The sequence below is a fragment of the Excalfactoria chinensis genome, chromosome 7, assembly GCF_039878825.1.
Source record: "Excalfactoria chinensis isolate bCotChi1 chromosome 7, bCotChi1.hap2, whole genome shotgun sequence".
In the NCBI taxonomy this organism is placed as follows: Eukaryota; Metazoa; Chordata; class Aves; order Galliformes; family Phasianidae; genus Excalfactoria; species Excalfactoria chinensis.
Window position 1 is genome coordinate 29,178,433 of NC_092831.1, and position 14,516 is coordinate 29,192,948.

The 14,516-nt window shown below is 41.2% G+C and overlaps 1 protein-coding gene across 1 annotated transcript in view; it reads left to right on the forward strand.

Moving 5' to 3' along the window:
* The window catches only part of FAM171B (family with sequence similarity 171 member B), a 34,137-nt gene that overhangs the window by 5,508 nt on the left and 14,113 nt on the right, over positions 1-14,516 (forward strand). The gene's annotated exons all lie outside the window — the stretch shown is intronic.

The following is a 14,516-nucleotide window of genomic DNA, read 5'->3' on the forward strand; positions in this document are numbered from 1 at the left end:
GTGTCATCAGAGCACCCAGATCCATTGGTTAGGAATGACCTTTGCACTGTAGAGGTTAGTGAACTTTTGAGTTATCCTACTGTGTTCTGTTGGATGAAACCATCACCAGTTCTAGCTTGTTCTATGTAATGTGGTTTGACAGGGCATAGCCAGCAGTATTTCAGCACACCTTATGCGTGCTTCTAAACAACGTCTTCCACGCATCTGCAGGTAACCTTGTCTATCAGGCTGCAGAAGGGTTATTGCTCTTCCTGCTTTGCACTTGTTACTGGAGAGGAAACATGAGGCTTGAAATTCTGGTGATAGCATGTTTGAAGTGAGCAAATGAATGTGCACAGCTACACAATCAGCAACATGGTAGAGACCTTAGGGGTGAAAATCTCAAGGGAATGAATTAATTTTAGCCATACCTTCTGTCTGTAAGTCAAGTGTTTAGTAAGGGAGACTTCACTCAGTCTGTGCCTCATCATTTTGGTTGCATGCTGAGTCTGCTCTGGATCTCTGGCCAAATGCAGTTCATCAAAGCTGTATCGGAGACTGTGGCACAATTGAAGGTAATGCCTGTATGGGCATCACCACATTCACTTCACCTATGAAGAACAGATGATCTGACTGATGCTGCCCTGTTTGGGAGAGAGGTTGATTGAGATGTGATACTGTTCCCCTGTGAGAGGGCACCCTCCAACTTTTACACGAGCCTGCTCTTGTGACCAGGAGTGGGTAGCAGCAGACAGCCTGTTCTGTGAAAGACTCTCCTATTGCCTTAAACACCACTTCCTTGATAGAACCCAGGATTCTGTGCCACACCAGTGGTTCTGTCAAGCAACGAACTAACACATGCTATGAAATGCATAAGCAGTTGTCATACCTGGAGATGATATGACAAGACTTTCCTTCTTCCTGCTCAGTTCGACCAGCTGCTCAGACTGGTAGTTTCCAAATGATTCTGCTGTCCTTTGGTTGGTAGCACATACTGTATTCATATAAACAGATTACTTGCAGCTCTGCAGGTTACTTTGTTCATGCATGCCATGACCACAGTAATGTGTGTTCCTGTCTGATGTTAACCCTGGGGCCATCCTGCATTGCCTGCTATGGCTGGCAGGGCTAGGGAGTCAATTTCCTTACTGTCTGTGCATGCCTATGCCCCCCTAAGGCACACCAAGTGCAGACCTGAATCCTGTCAGGTCCCCTGTCTGTTCTTACTCCTTCCCCTTCAGTGTCTGGTGTTTCTTTCTTTTTCTTCCAGGCGATAATTAAGCTTTACAGTGTGGGCCTAGGCATTCTCCCTTGCCTGAAAGGCAGAAATGGTCAGAATACAGGGCACAATTCTTACCCTTAACAATGTGAGAATGAGACCTTAGGATATAGGGTCAGATCCCCCTGCTGGGCCTTCCACGGGATCCTCCTCACTTAAGCATTCTACATCTACTCTTGATAGTGCTGGCTAAGAAGGTGCTGTCAAACCAGTGTGAGAGGCTAGAGCTAGCCTTTACTGAAATGACATGGGAATACATTGTAGCTCTGGGTAGGTTAGAAAGCAGGAAAAACGTTTTAGACCCTCTGTCTTCAGATTTTTCCCATTTTGACAGATTTAGATGCTTTGATATGAGTCTCGTGTGAACTCCTGCCTGCCGTGGTAGATTTCCCTGCAAATGGTGGATTAATAGCTGTGGTGCCTTTTATATTGAACGTGGTGAGTGTGAGGCAGATATTGAGCCATGTCCATTAGGATGTGGAACAGTGTACTCAAATTGAAGTGCGCTATCGACACGAGCAGTGCGCCCCAAAAGAGCTATGAGGTCTGTACAGTGTGGTCTGATTAGTGTGTGCTTCAGCTCATGGGTCTGAGCGTTTGCTTGAGTGCTTTGGCTGAGAGCAGTGGAGTCGTAGCCAGATAAATTGGTGCGCTGACCTGTAGGCACACAGCCTGTTCTACAGGCAAGAATTAGATCTAGCTTTTTAATCTTCAGCATGGTCAGTCTGCTGTGCGGTTTGTCTGCTTCTTTTGTGGTCAACCTGTCTTTCATATCTATTTGTCACCAGTTTTGTGTTGGCTTCTTTTAACCTACATTCTGTTGTTGAGCTTTCCCAATGGAGTGTGCATGCAGCTGCATGTTACTTTGTCTGTAGGTCCAATCAGTCCTTACGCTAGTCACGCTGAAGGCTTTTCCTTTCTAAATCTCCAGTGTCTGTTTTCACTGACAGCGAGTTACAGTAAGATCATGCAAAGCATATTTTATCTTTTCGTCCCATTTCCTTGTTTGTACAACTTGCATCAAGCTCTGAGCTGACAAACTAAAACAAGCAGTCAGGCCTGGTAAGTGTTTTTAAATAGCAGCTGAACCACCTTAGCTCTTTGTTGGAGTTTCTTTGTTTTTCCCTTTGCAGTGTTTTCTGTGATTTCTGAAGTATCTAACTGTGAGGACTTGCAGGCATGAAGTGTTCGGGTAAAGCACAAGGAGCTCTTCTGTGTCCAGCCTCCTGCTTAAAGCAGGGTTGTTGCTGAGTTCAGAGCAGGGGTTCGGGGCATTTTCCTGTCTGGCCTTGCAATAGTAGGGATTCTGAAACCTCTAAGGAAAAGTTATTGCAAAGATTTCTTATTCTCAGAGAGCCGAAGAGTTGCCTCATATCCAGTGAGATCCTTTCCTTTGGCCTCTGACTGTTTGCGTCTCATAATCCTGCCACACACCGCAACCATAATATGGCTGTCATCTTGGTAAATCCTTAGCTATAGGGAGGCTTGTTTAGGTGCCCTCAAGCCTTTTCTTTGTGAGGGTCAAGCCAGATTCCCATAATCTCTCCTTGCTGACCCGTGCTCCTGCCTCCTGACCATCTTGGTTTTGCTTCTCCTAAACTGAATAGCTTTTTTAGGTTTGTTTGTTTGTTAGACATTTGGGGGTTGCTTTAACAAACGCTGTTTTTAGGTGCAGTAGAAGGACTTAACTACTTCGCTTGCTATGCTGCTGTTGATGCAGTGCAGTATGCCTTGAGTGTTCTTCCATATATTTCACTTTTGGTGTAGATTTTTCTAATGTGATTAAATTCAAAGGTGGGTTTACATCCTTGGCTGCAGGAATTGGGGCTTTTTTCTTGCATGCAGTTGGCTATTGAAATCCATAGCAGAGCACAGTATGGCCTTCCTACCTCCTCAGAAGTGTTTTTTGGGATGTGAAGTGTGGCGAGGCACTGAATTTATTTATTATTAATTATTATTATAGCCTTATATGGGCAGTGTTCACAAATGCAGCTAAATGGAATGTTCTCCTGTAAGTAATTTTTGATGATGTTGTAAAGCTGGTTGAGAATTTGCCTTTGATTCTTTGCCTGCAGTAATGTGAGCTGAGCTGGGAAAAACGTCAGAGGCGTTAAGGCATCGGAAGACCCAGGGCACTGTGCTGTAATGAATGAGGTGATGCTTGCTCCTTTGAACTGTTATAGGCGTTAATGGAATTAAGAAAAGCTGTTTAAATGCATTCTGGAAAATATTTTTTCTTTTCTGACATCTTTCATGAAGTGGCTGGCCAGGAGTAATGAGTATTTTTATGTTGGGTGAATGCAGAACATCATTTGAGCGCGTTAGGAACAGTAGAAGCTGTTAATAACCAATTACGCTCTGTAATAAATATAGCAGGAGCTTAATTCATTGTTTGTGGAAGTAAGGGAGAAAATGTATACTCTCACTGGAGAGATTTTCTTTGGATTATATACCACAAACACTGAGAACATTCTGTAATTACTTTTTGTGAAATAGAGACCCAGACAGAATATTGGTGAGAATATCACATGTTTTTTTGTAGTTGGGCAAAAGATCATTGTGTGTGTTTGCTTTTCGTTAGTTGTCAGATTCTTTCTCATTTCTTTTTTTTCTAAGCACAACATGGGTAATGTATCCTTGTGCTGTAGTGACTCTGATTCATTGATCATGGGACAGATAGTCTCAGAAAGGACTAAGTGGATCCATTTCTCCCCGTGAAGTTGGAGCTTTATCAGCCTTGCAAAAGCTGGCCCTGTGTCACAGATGCTGGATGGATCTGAGTGTTTGGGGGAGAACGCGGTACTTGATGTCCCATTTTTAGTGTAGGTGTCGACAAAACCCTTTTCATCATCTTGGAGCGGTTTCCATGGTGCTAAGTTGTTTTCCAGTTACTCCCTACAGGAATTCGGCTGCTTGCTGTGCAGGGAAAGCTTGTTTGTCTCTGGGTGTTTGTGCTGGGGACTCAGCTGGGGGGCAGATAATTGCATGTCCATCTCAAACAGCTGTCCCTAAGCTGGACCCTGGAGCGCTTTATCCTGTGCTGAGCTGCGGTGAGGCAATAATGATTCCAAGTAGTGATGGTGGCATTGTTCGTGCACTCAGGATCACCCCTTAGCTGAGTGGCATCACTGTGTGTGGATGCAATGTGTTATTGTGGGGACTTGTTTATAGCTTTCCAGATATATTGTGAAGGCTGTTGCGGCTTTATAGGTGGTCTGATTTTGGAGCTATTGCATCTTGAAAGTTCACTTCATGAAAGTAATAATAATAAACCATTAATCATCGGCATCATTAGCAATTGTATTTCTGTAAGTATCATATTTATTGCTGTGGTACTTAATAATTCAGTTTGTGAATTATTATTATTCAGCTTTATTAGAACTTGTGTTTGAAGAGAGAGTAGGTTATTGGGTGCTTGTTTTGTTGCTGCCATATATATATTTTCTATCTACTGCCTTAAACTCGTCTCCTGTGTGGACTGGTCTTCAGCAAGGAAACATTGGCTTGTGAAGCTGGTGCTTTCTCCTTATGCATCTCTGCAGTGGGGCATTCTGCTTACTGAGGGGCTAGGAGACCTGTTCCCCTAAGAAAAGATGAACAGTACAAATATCTTTCTCCAAGGAGATGAAGATCTCTGTGTGAATTTGCAGCTTTCAGGGAAGAGCAGTGTTTTGAGCCAAGGGAGGTGACTGGTGCGTTATTGAATGCTGTCATTAAAAGCATCAGTAATTTTCCCTTGCAATTTCTGAGTGAAATGGTGTTTGAGTTAGTGGCTTGTAGGCTATGCTGTTCCGCTGTGAGTTTGTACAGACATATCTGTCTTAAGTTCAAACCTTTAGGGCATTAAATGTCATGTTTGAAGAGGGTATTGCTTTGTTTTTCTGTGCATTTTTTTTTCAATTCTCTGTCCAATTAAGGGGATGCTTGAACTTGTACAGGTCTTTTACCAGCTAGTTCTTACTAGCCACAGCTAATAAATACTTGAGATAAATCTGGCCCCTAACTTACAAGGTTCAAATAAGGCGATGCCTTGAGGATACCAGAATATCCTCTGTCTGTCCATGTATGTGGACCATTAAGGGGCAGGATGAACCAATGACTGGAATTTTTCTGTAGGAAATGATATTATTTCATCAAAGAGATGGTGCTGAATGAATTTTTATCTAACAGTGGTTTGATTGTCCATCTCAGGAGTGGGAAATACATGGTGTTCGCTTATCACCCAGTAGCCATCTGCTGGTGGATTTTAGTTTTTTTTATTTCTGGGTATAAAATGTAGCGTGGGCATTTTAGGCATCATAGTTGAAAGAAGCTTTTATGTGGTATTTCATGTTTTCTTCTGTGGTTTCTGCTCAATACCATGAAAGGAATTGCAACTGTAATATTCTGTCTTTGTCATTCCCTTAATTCTGATGCAAGATAAATGGTACAGGCAGCCATTCAAGAAATAAGAGAAGAGCATTGCAGATTTACTGTCAGCAACTGAGTTAACTGAGAGTGGAAACCCAACAGTAGCTTCTGATCTGTATGTGATGCTGCGCTCTGTTCCAAAGGTGTTGGGAGTTATTACTGGCATTTGCTCGTTCATTTAAATCTCTTCCATTCACGGTCTTTTCTTTATTTGATGTGTGTTTGAAGATTTTTAAGTTGCATATTCATCATATATCTTCCCTAGGTAAGATTACAGAATGAGTTACTTAAAATGAAGAAATTAATCCTAAGCAAGTGAAGCTCTGCAGACCGCAGCAATTTGTCGCGTCTGCCCATCTGCTTTGCTCCAGGAGGTGAATTCCCAGCTTCCATAGTAACCATCCTCCTGACGGCCAGACTGGCTGATGCAACTAAATAGCAGCCAATAAAAATGCTAAGTTGCTATGGTAATTGTGATCGTGGCAGCATCACTAGTGTGCGTTTATTTTGAATGTTACTGAAATTATTAGTTGTGCAAGTATACCAATGCAGCAGATTGGATGAAGTACAATTTGATATGAGAATTCTGCCTTATTCCTGTGAGCTAACATGTTAAGTCTTGAGTGGTGAAACATCCTGATTACAGTATGTAGGTTGAATGGAGAAGGCATCTGGCAGCAGGGAGGAAGGAACATTCAGCTACTTTGCAAATGAGTGCAGTGCATTTTTTTTATTGAGCTCCCCGTGCAGTAGAAGTGTTAAAATCATACACAGATCAACCAATTGCATACAAATTGTGTAGATGTTTTTATTGCTGAATTTCTTAGCTCAGATAGCCAGTAAAAATATTTGAAGTGCTTGTTTTCTTTTACTTTTTGTTCATTAATATTTGTGATTGGAAGTGTTTGGGGATATACTCCCATTAGATAGATCAGTGATTTGTTAGCAGCTTTATGGATTAGCCTGATGACATTCTTGCATGGTTTTAACAACTGTGATCATTCCTGGAAGGTGTTTATTGATTGTGCATTAGTAATTGTGGAAGATGCAGCCTGTAATAATCTGGTTTACATTATAGATCTTTGGGGGGCTTAGTTTCGTCAATATTTGGTTCTTGTCAACAACTATGGAATGTGTATTGTGCTCTTGATCAGTATAGTGATGTGTTTGGTCTGAGATCTTGGTTGGAAGTGTAACCACTTACAGTGGTATTACTCATATCAACCCTCACAACTGGTATCTACTTCTTCAAGTAATTAATAAGGCCTCTCTTGTGTACAACAGATGAAAATGGAAGCAGACAACATGTTAATTTACCTATGCAGTAGCACAGATTTCTCACTCTGTGTCCAGATGATGGCATTGAAGTAGATAACCTTTATTAACGCTTAAAGTTTTTTGATAGGTCTGCTTTGGTGTTAGTCCTGTAAGCCATATTTTTGTATCTACAAGTTGCTGCTTGCCTTCTCTTGGGTGCTGAAATACATACAGTAAAATGCCATATTGCATAACATGTAATATATTTCATGTGTTACTAAGTTTTATATAAACTACCAAATCGTATGTAAAATCCAGTGCAGTGATAACAAGCACCAAAAGCCTTTGTGTTTGATACGTGGTAGATTTTCTTTTGATGTGAACTCGAGGTAAGCCTGCAATCTATGTTTGTTTAGGTGCGTATCATGCAAGAAAATAGCTGGATTGATGCAGCATGTCTGTGTGATAAATACTGGGGTTTCTCAAAAGTCTTTAAATTCTCTGCAGGTTCCCCACATTAGGCAGTTATATTGTCTATCAAAATATGATAGCTCGAGTGTGCCAGTGTAGGATGTTGGCTCTACTTAGTGCTGGATAAATGACATTTTCTTTCAAGTTCCTTCTGAATTTGGAGTCACCAGTTCCAGAAGCTGTAGGGAGAGGAGTTCACTGATTGATGCTGACCTAATGACTGCTCAGTATTTTGGGAACTGCATCAGGGTCTGAGCACTGACGAGGCATAATTTGAAATCCATTTGAGGGCAACATTTCCATTCAGGAAGCCATGTCATCCTCTTGACCTCCTGCTTGAATAACAAAGCATGCAAGCAGAAGCGCACACACAGGATCTCTGCCCCAAGCTGCAATAAATGCTCCTTTCATCTTTTTGGCTGAAGATTTCTGTTTGTGTATGCACATGCTTACCATAAAATACTAAAACAAAAAATAATAAAAAGATGTTGGTGTAAAGGGAGAATAAAGGATTATTCTGTTTTTAAGTGAAACCAAATTTGTTGTTGGTAAATTCTTCCACTGGAGAACGTTTTTTTTTTTTTGTGTAAAAGCATCAGTAGGTATTCAGTGCTCATTGATATGTGAAGATATGGTGCTAACTCTTCAAGTAACTCTGCTGTAAAGAAGTTAGGATGTATGACTGAGAACCAGGTCTATTCCTTAAGTGGTGCAATGACTTTATTCTTTTCAGCTAAAATCTCTTTTAGAAGCAAAGTAGACCCTATTTCTATCTGTAAAATACCTTGCTTTAAAAAAGAATCTTTTTTATTTCAGTAGATCATCAGATTTTCCATCCTATCTGGTATAGTTTTATTCTAAGTTAAAACTGAGTTTTGGGTCAGTTTTGAGCCAAATGACTAATTAGTCTCTGACCTACCAGTTCACCTTGGACCTTGATGCTTGTTTTGGACGTGTGCTAATTTGCCATGGGCAACACCATGTAGCTGTTCAGTCTGCTAGATTTGTGCTCTCCATTTAAAGTGCACATTGTGGCAGGCTTCAATCAATGCATGTGATGTTCTTTAATTGTCACTTCTTTTAAAGCTGATGGAACTTGTACAGAGCCATCTTAGAAGAAGTAATGGTCTTTCTCCATAGTCTCACAGACTGAAATACGATGCGGAGTCATCCCACAAACAGCCCAGGATGGAATGAAGGAGACTGACCAGATGTCCTCAAAGAAAAGTGGGCAGCATTGCAAGCGGAGAATTAATAAGTCTAATTTTCAGAGTAATGAATGAGCAGGCAGAGATGAGATGTTGTTGTTAGAGATAACAGTAGGTACATTCATCACTATCCCACATTGCTGCTTTGTTCAGCTCTTCAAGGCAAACATGCAGTTGTTTCAAAAGGTGTCATCTGGTCTTCATGTGGGAAATCAAGGTGATGAGAAAAACGCTTCCTGAGCTTCTGTTTGTGTTTTGCCCAGTTAAGGTAGAAAAAAGGGCTGCGTAAACCCTGCATCTTGTGATGGAAGAATGCACTTGTCGACATGAATGAACTTGCAGTAAATAACTGCCGGTTTCTTTGTAGGAATTTGCAGATGCTTAAAGACTCCAGCACTGTGGTCTGTACGTGCTTAGCATAGCATGTTACAGAAGCAGGGAAATGTATCTATCTGAAATCATGCTGCCTTTGAAGTCACTGTAAAATTCAGCGTTTGAAAGTCTTAAGGACGACAGCAGCAATCACGTTTTTCAGACTAGTAATAGCTCACTAAAGTAGTGGAAGGGATTTCAAATCCATGCTTAAGCAACAGTGAGTTGAGTTTTTTTCCTATTTTAACTGCCTCAGTTTTTCTTGAATGTGAAGTGTATGTCAGAGATAAGTAGATCTGACTAGAATGGGTTAAAGTACATCTGCCATAAAAATGAATGCGAATGCCTTTCTGCGTGAAAGGCACCGCTGTTCCCCTCAGGATCTGGCCTTAGCTCCTTCATAATTAGGATTTTGTTGATGGCTTCTGTGGAAATTGGTTGACCAGAAATAGGGCAATGTGAATACTGCTGTGTCCTACTTTTCCCCTGCGCTCCCCTGCTTTGTCCTTGGAAGTCGGTAATGTGTTCTGCTCCACTGCATACATTTTTTGCTCTTTTCATTGTGCACCTTCATGTCCAATTTTGCATTAAAATATATTTTTATGGTAGCGCTACACTATGGAACTGCACCGTATTATGGTCCTGCCTTCATGGAATTAGCTGTTTGCGCTCAAGTGGAGCAGATGTTGATTAGCTCTGGGCTCTGATTTACTTTGCACTTCATTTTTAATAAGGCCTTTACATTGCCTGAAAGCAGTTCTCTGTATGTCTCTATTTATAGTTGAATGCCGCTGAGCAGCACCACTGATAAATAAAACTGAAATGCCAATAGGTTCTTTTTCCAAGCAGTGTTTCAAGGAGCAGTCCACGCTTGCTTTAAAATTAGAGTAACCACGCTGCTGCTTTGCTTGAAGATCAGATTAAGCATGGGCAGCTCTTAGCTGTGGCTGTAACCCAGATCTATCCTTATGGTTATGCTTCTTTTCCCACCTGCCCCCTGGTCGTTCCCAGCCCGTCTGCTGGCTGGAGGTTGTAATGCTTGGAGTGGTCCTGCAGAGACATGCTCCAGCCTGTGTTCTAGGGCTAGAATGAAACCCTGTCAGCTAGTTGTCAATTGTTGGTCCTTCCCGGTCAGGTAGAATGTCTGTTTGTTTTGAGTATCTAAATGCACAAAAGCAAAGCCAAGTGGTTATATTTATTTTGTGCTAGAAACAGAGGAGTACCGTGTAATTATCTGACACAGATCTTTTATAAAGAACCCCATAATTAGTTTCTGATTGTGATGTTCTGTTACCAGTTGGGATGAGGTAGAATTGCTCGTGAAGAGTTAGGAATGCCTTTTTATGTGTACAGAGCCATCTGTATACTGAGTCTATAGAAGGCTGTGTGGGAGCAGGAAAGCCCTGACAGCAGAAGTAGTCTATGTTAGAATGCAGCGGTTATTAATCAGACATGCAGGTTACTTGATAGCTGTGAAGCATAATAGCATGAGTCATAATGGGTCTGACAGTAATCAGCGGAATATTACCATGAAATAGTTAGGAGAGGTTAGGGGCCACTAGTAAGCTCATGGTAATGCACTGTGCAGGGTGCTAACATTTGCACTCGCAGTGCATTGCACCATAGTGCAGAACAAAAGGTTTCTGCATAACCTTTTTACTTAAGCTGGGTATGTCTGGGTTGCATTTCCTTAACTTTTTTTCTCTGGTGCTATGCATGAAGTGTTCCAATGGGTAGCACAGGCTGATTGTCTTAGAACATGGGATTGCTTCTTCACAGGCCAGTGCACCTTTCATATCCTTAATTATCTTTAGCCAAAAAATATGGTGGTAGACGAATATAAGAGAGAGGAGAAATAACTGTTCAATAAGTTAAGGTCAAGCAAATTGCACGCCAAGTGTTTTATCTCTCTCGTTAGCTGAGAGCCAGGGAGTGCTGGCAGTTTCGATAAAACACATTTAAGTCCATGAGTTCTTAGGACTTTTCTGGCATTGGATTAAACATTTTCTAGGCAAGGAGAAAAGTCACTCCTTAAGAAAGGAACTGATCAATAATTTAACAGTAATTCCCGTTCCTTCCACTCTATTAAGTAATTTCTTGATTACATAGTTGACAGTGTGCTTGAGAAGGGTGACAGCCAGGCAAGAGGCCTGGAACCTTTCTCACTGTGGGAAATGGGTGAGATATAGGGAAGGGGAATGGGGCTGGGACTCACAATGTGTAGGGGTTCTTTCCGGGTAGTTCTCTGTCCCAGGGTGTGGGAGCATTTTAGTTCCAGCATTTTTGGCTTTGGGCATCGGAACTAGGGCTGTGATGGGACAGCCAGACCCACAGGTAAATACAGCAACCAGGTAACACGTTTATCTGCAGGTGAAGGATTAACTTATTACATGAGGCTATTGCAAAGACAGATTTTTCTTTACGTTGTTATGCTTGGAATTGGTAGCTGCGTACTAAGTATTCCTTGGGCTTAACACTGTGATATGATTTATGGATTAGGATTGTGAAGGGAAGCCAAATCTCAGGCACTAAGTGCTGTTGCTCAGTGTGAGGTGTCACTTATTGACTGTGGCGCTTCTGAAGCGTACTAAATGTGGTAGAAGGCATTGTTTCCCTTTTTCTAATTAACTCCTACATTTGTATGAACATTTATCAGCAAATGTTTAAATGTCTTAAAGCTGGCATTTTTCACTGGGCTTGCCAAGAGACAAATCTCTATTCCTCAGAGGCAGCGCAAATCAAATTAGCGCAGACTGAGTTCTTTTTTCTAACTGTGGGAGTTCTGTCAAATCTATTTAATACTGAAACAAAGCTGACCCACTTGTGTTTGGCAAGCGGTAGTGACCAGAAGACTGCAGGAGTTCAGGAAGTTCTTAGACGTATGAGCTTTGGTTGTGTGAAATAGTTAACCAGCATTCTCTTTTGTTGTCCACAGTACTTTGTTCAGTATGCATTATGGTGATGCTAAAAAATAGAAAAATCCTACCATATTCTCCATTGTATTTGAGACCTGAGCATTCTTGAGGACTTGGACATTAAGATCTGTGATAGTGGAGAAGGTCCTCAAAACTGAGTTATTGAGAATGGTAAAATAATGTAGTTAATAACTCAGTGCTGTTAAATACGCTGATAAATTTGCACACTAAATGTATGTGAGGCATTTGAAAAGGCTGATTTTAGAAGAGTTGGGCCAGGGATGAATGTCAGGTTTGGGAAGGAATGGATCACTTAGGGACGCTGCAGCACTGATGCACACACAGTCTGAGCTCTGAGAACCAAAGCACTGTTTTGCTTGTAACTAGGCTGCTTTTAAGTAGGTTGTTCTTGCTGCCCTGCTGCAGGATGCTCTGGTAGGGCCAACTGCATCAGTGCAACAGTGAAACGTGGCAGAGGGAGCAAGAAACATCTAGTTTTTCCTGAGGGATTCTGCAGTCTGTTGTTTCAGTCAAAGCTTTCTAGAGAACTAGCTTTGAGCATGGCTGCAACTGAAGGCAACGAGAGCAAGACCTATTCCTGCATAATTGTATGTTTGAGTGTATGAATTGCTGGTGGAGGGATGTAGTGATTCCCTTTAGTTTAATTGGATTTATTTGTAGGAAATGAGAGCGCACACACAAAAACTGTGATACAATTAGATAATGTCATAAGTTTGAACATTGTGGGTTTCGATTTTTTTGGCTGCATCGAGCTGTTAATGGTGGGATCCTTTCTCTAATGGCGGGATCCTTTCTCTAATGGCTTGATTCCAGCTGTTAAAATGCTGTTTTGTTCCTGGTAAACAAAATTCATTTCTACTGGCACAAGCCTCAGTCCTATGCTAGTGATTTTATTTTATTTCTCGATACTGTTTAGCCAAAGTTTCTGGCAACAGGTTCAGAATGTTTGGCGCGACCCGTTTGCCCTGTTTTAGTGGCTGCTTCAACAGTCATTGCTCAGGGCAAACTGCCTGTTTTCCAAGTTTCAGGAGCCTGAAATGAAGCTGGGTTGTTTGGACCAGTGTTGAGGGATCTGCTGAGTTGTCATAATTTGGTTAGTTGACACGAGTGTGTCTAATAGTTAGAGGATTTAGAAATCCTTTCTCAACAACAAGTGTAATGCAATTATATTTGAGAAAAGCTTTGAATAAGAAATGACAGCAACATTCTAAGTTAATTGCTTTTTAATTCTGTGTGTTTGAGTACCATTTTGTCTTTCCTTTAAGTAGTTACTAATTTTATGAGGACGATGTGGATAACTCTGTCCTGTTGGATCAGTCTGACAAAACTCTTAAGGTTTTTGCTACATGTGATAGTAGTAAACTGAGTAATCAAGTATAGCTTCTGTGCATGGATATGTAGTGTGCTCCATGCATAAAATAGACACTAGCCTATGTTTATTTCACAGAGACCTCAGTTACATATTTTCTGTGCATACTCTCTTGTCGCATAGATAGCAGTTGGCCTCCCGAGGCCTTTTGATTTAAATCAAGGTCAGTGATAGTAATCTTGTGGTGCTGCGTCAATCTTGATTACAGGGGAGCTAACGTAATGAAATTGAGTCTATTTTTGTGTAGAGAAATTTCCAGGAAACTTAGCTTGACAAATGACTTGAGCAGGAATGCATATTTATAATTAATCTATTTGGTAATACTTGTGTAGTGGGAGTGCCCTGTTGTTGAATAGTAATAATTCTGTAATGAAAATATTAGGAAGTGGATGTCTTTTGGTGGCACAACCTGCTTTACCAGTGGTTTGTTGGCACTTAGATTTATGCTGAGCACTGCATTTCATTCTGGAAGTAACATGAATTTCTTTCTTCTGGTTCACTTTCACGTACCAGTTGTCTGTGGGAAGGTTCTCTGGTAGCTTTGTTACAGCCAAGGTGGCAGATTAAATAGAGTGTAATTCAAGTGGACTTAAGTGTTTTTAGTATATTGCTTAGTCATTATGATCATCATCTTTGCATGACACCGGGTATCCTGGTATGAGTGCTGGACTGAGTAATGAGCACTAGACAAATGCCATTTAGTAAGCGTGATGCTGAAAGGTGAAAGCCAGACCAGGAGGGTAAGTCTAATGAGAGAGATTAATCAGTTGAAATGCGTTTGTTTACTGGTCAAGAAATTCATACATGTATGGAAAAATGTTGGCCCACAGTATGTAGGTTTTAATTTCTCTGTTTTAAAAAAATATATGTTAACTGCATCTCTAGAAGTGAGAGCCAAGTTGATGGTTACACCAGGCTAACAAGAGCAGCTACAACTGTCAGTGTGATATCACAGGGTTCTTACAGGGCACGCTGAGTCTCGTTGTCCCTGCATTGGTCAAGCATAAGAGAGAGCAGGAATAATTTCTTCTTAATTTGGGTAAGTGTTGTTGTTCTTTGTTGGTAAATGATGGTCCTTTTTAATTTTGGTAACCTCTAGGAGCTCTATCTCATTCCCTAGGTTTTTTGCTCACTCGGGGAATGTCTTTTCCTCCTTTCTGCAGTACTTTAGCTGTGGTGGGACAGGAATGGACCATACACTGCATAAATATGTTAGGCATGAACTGTAGGACCTA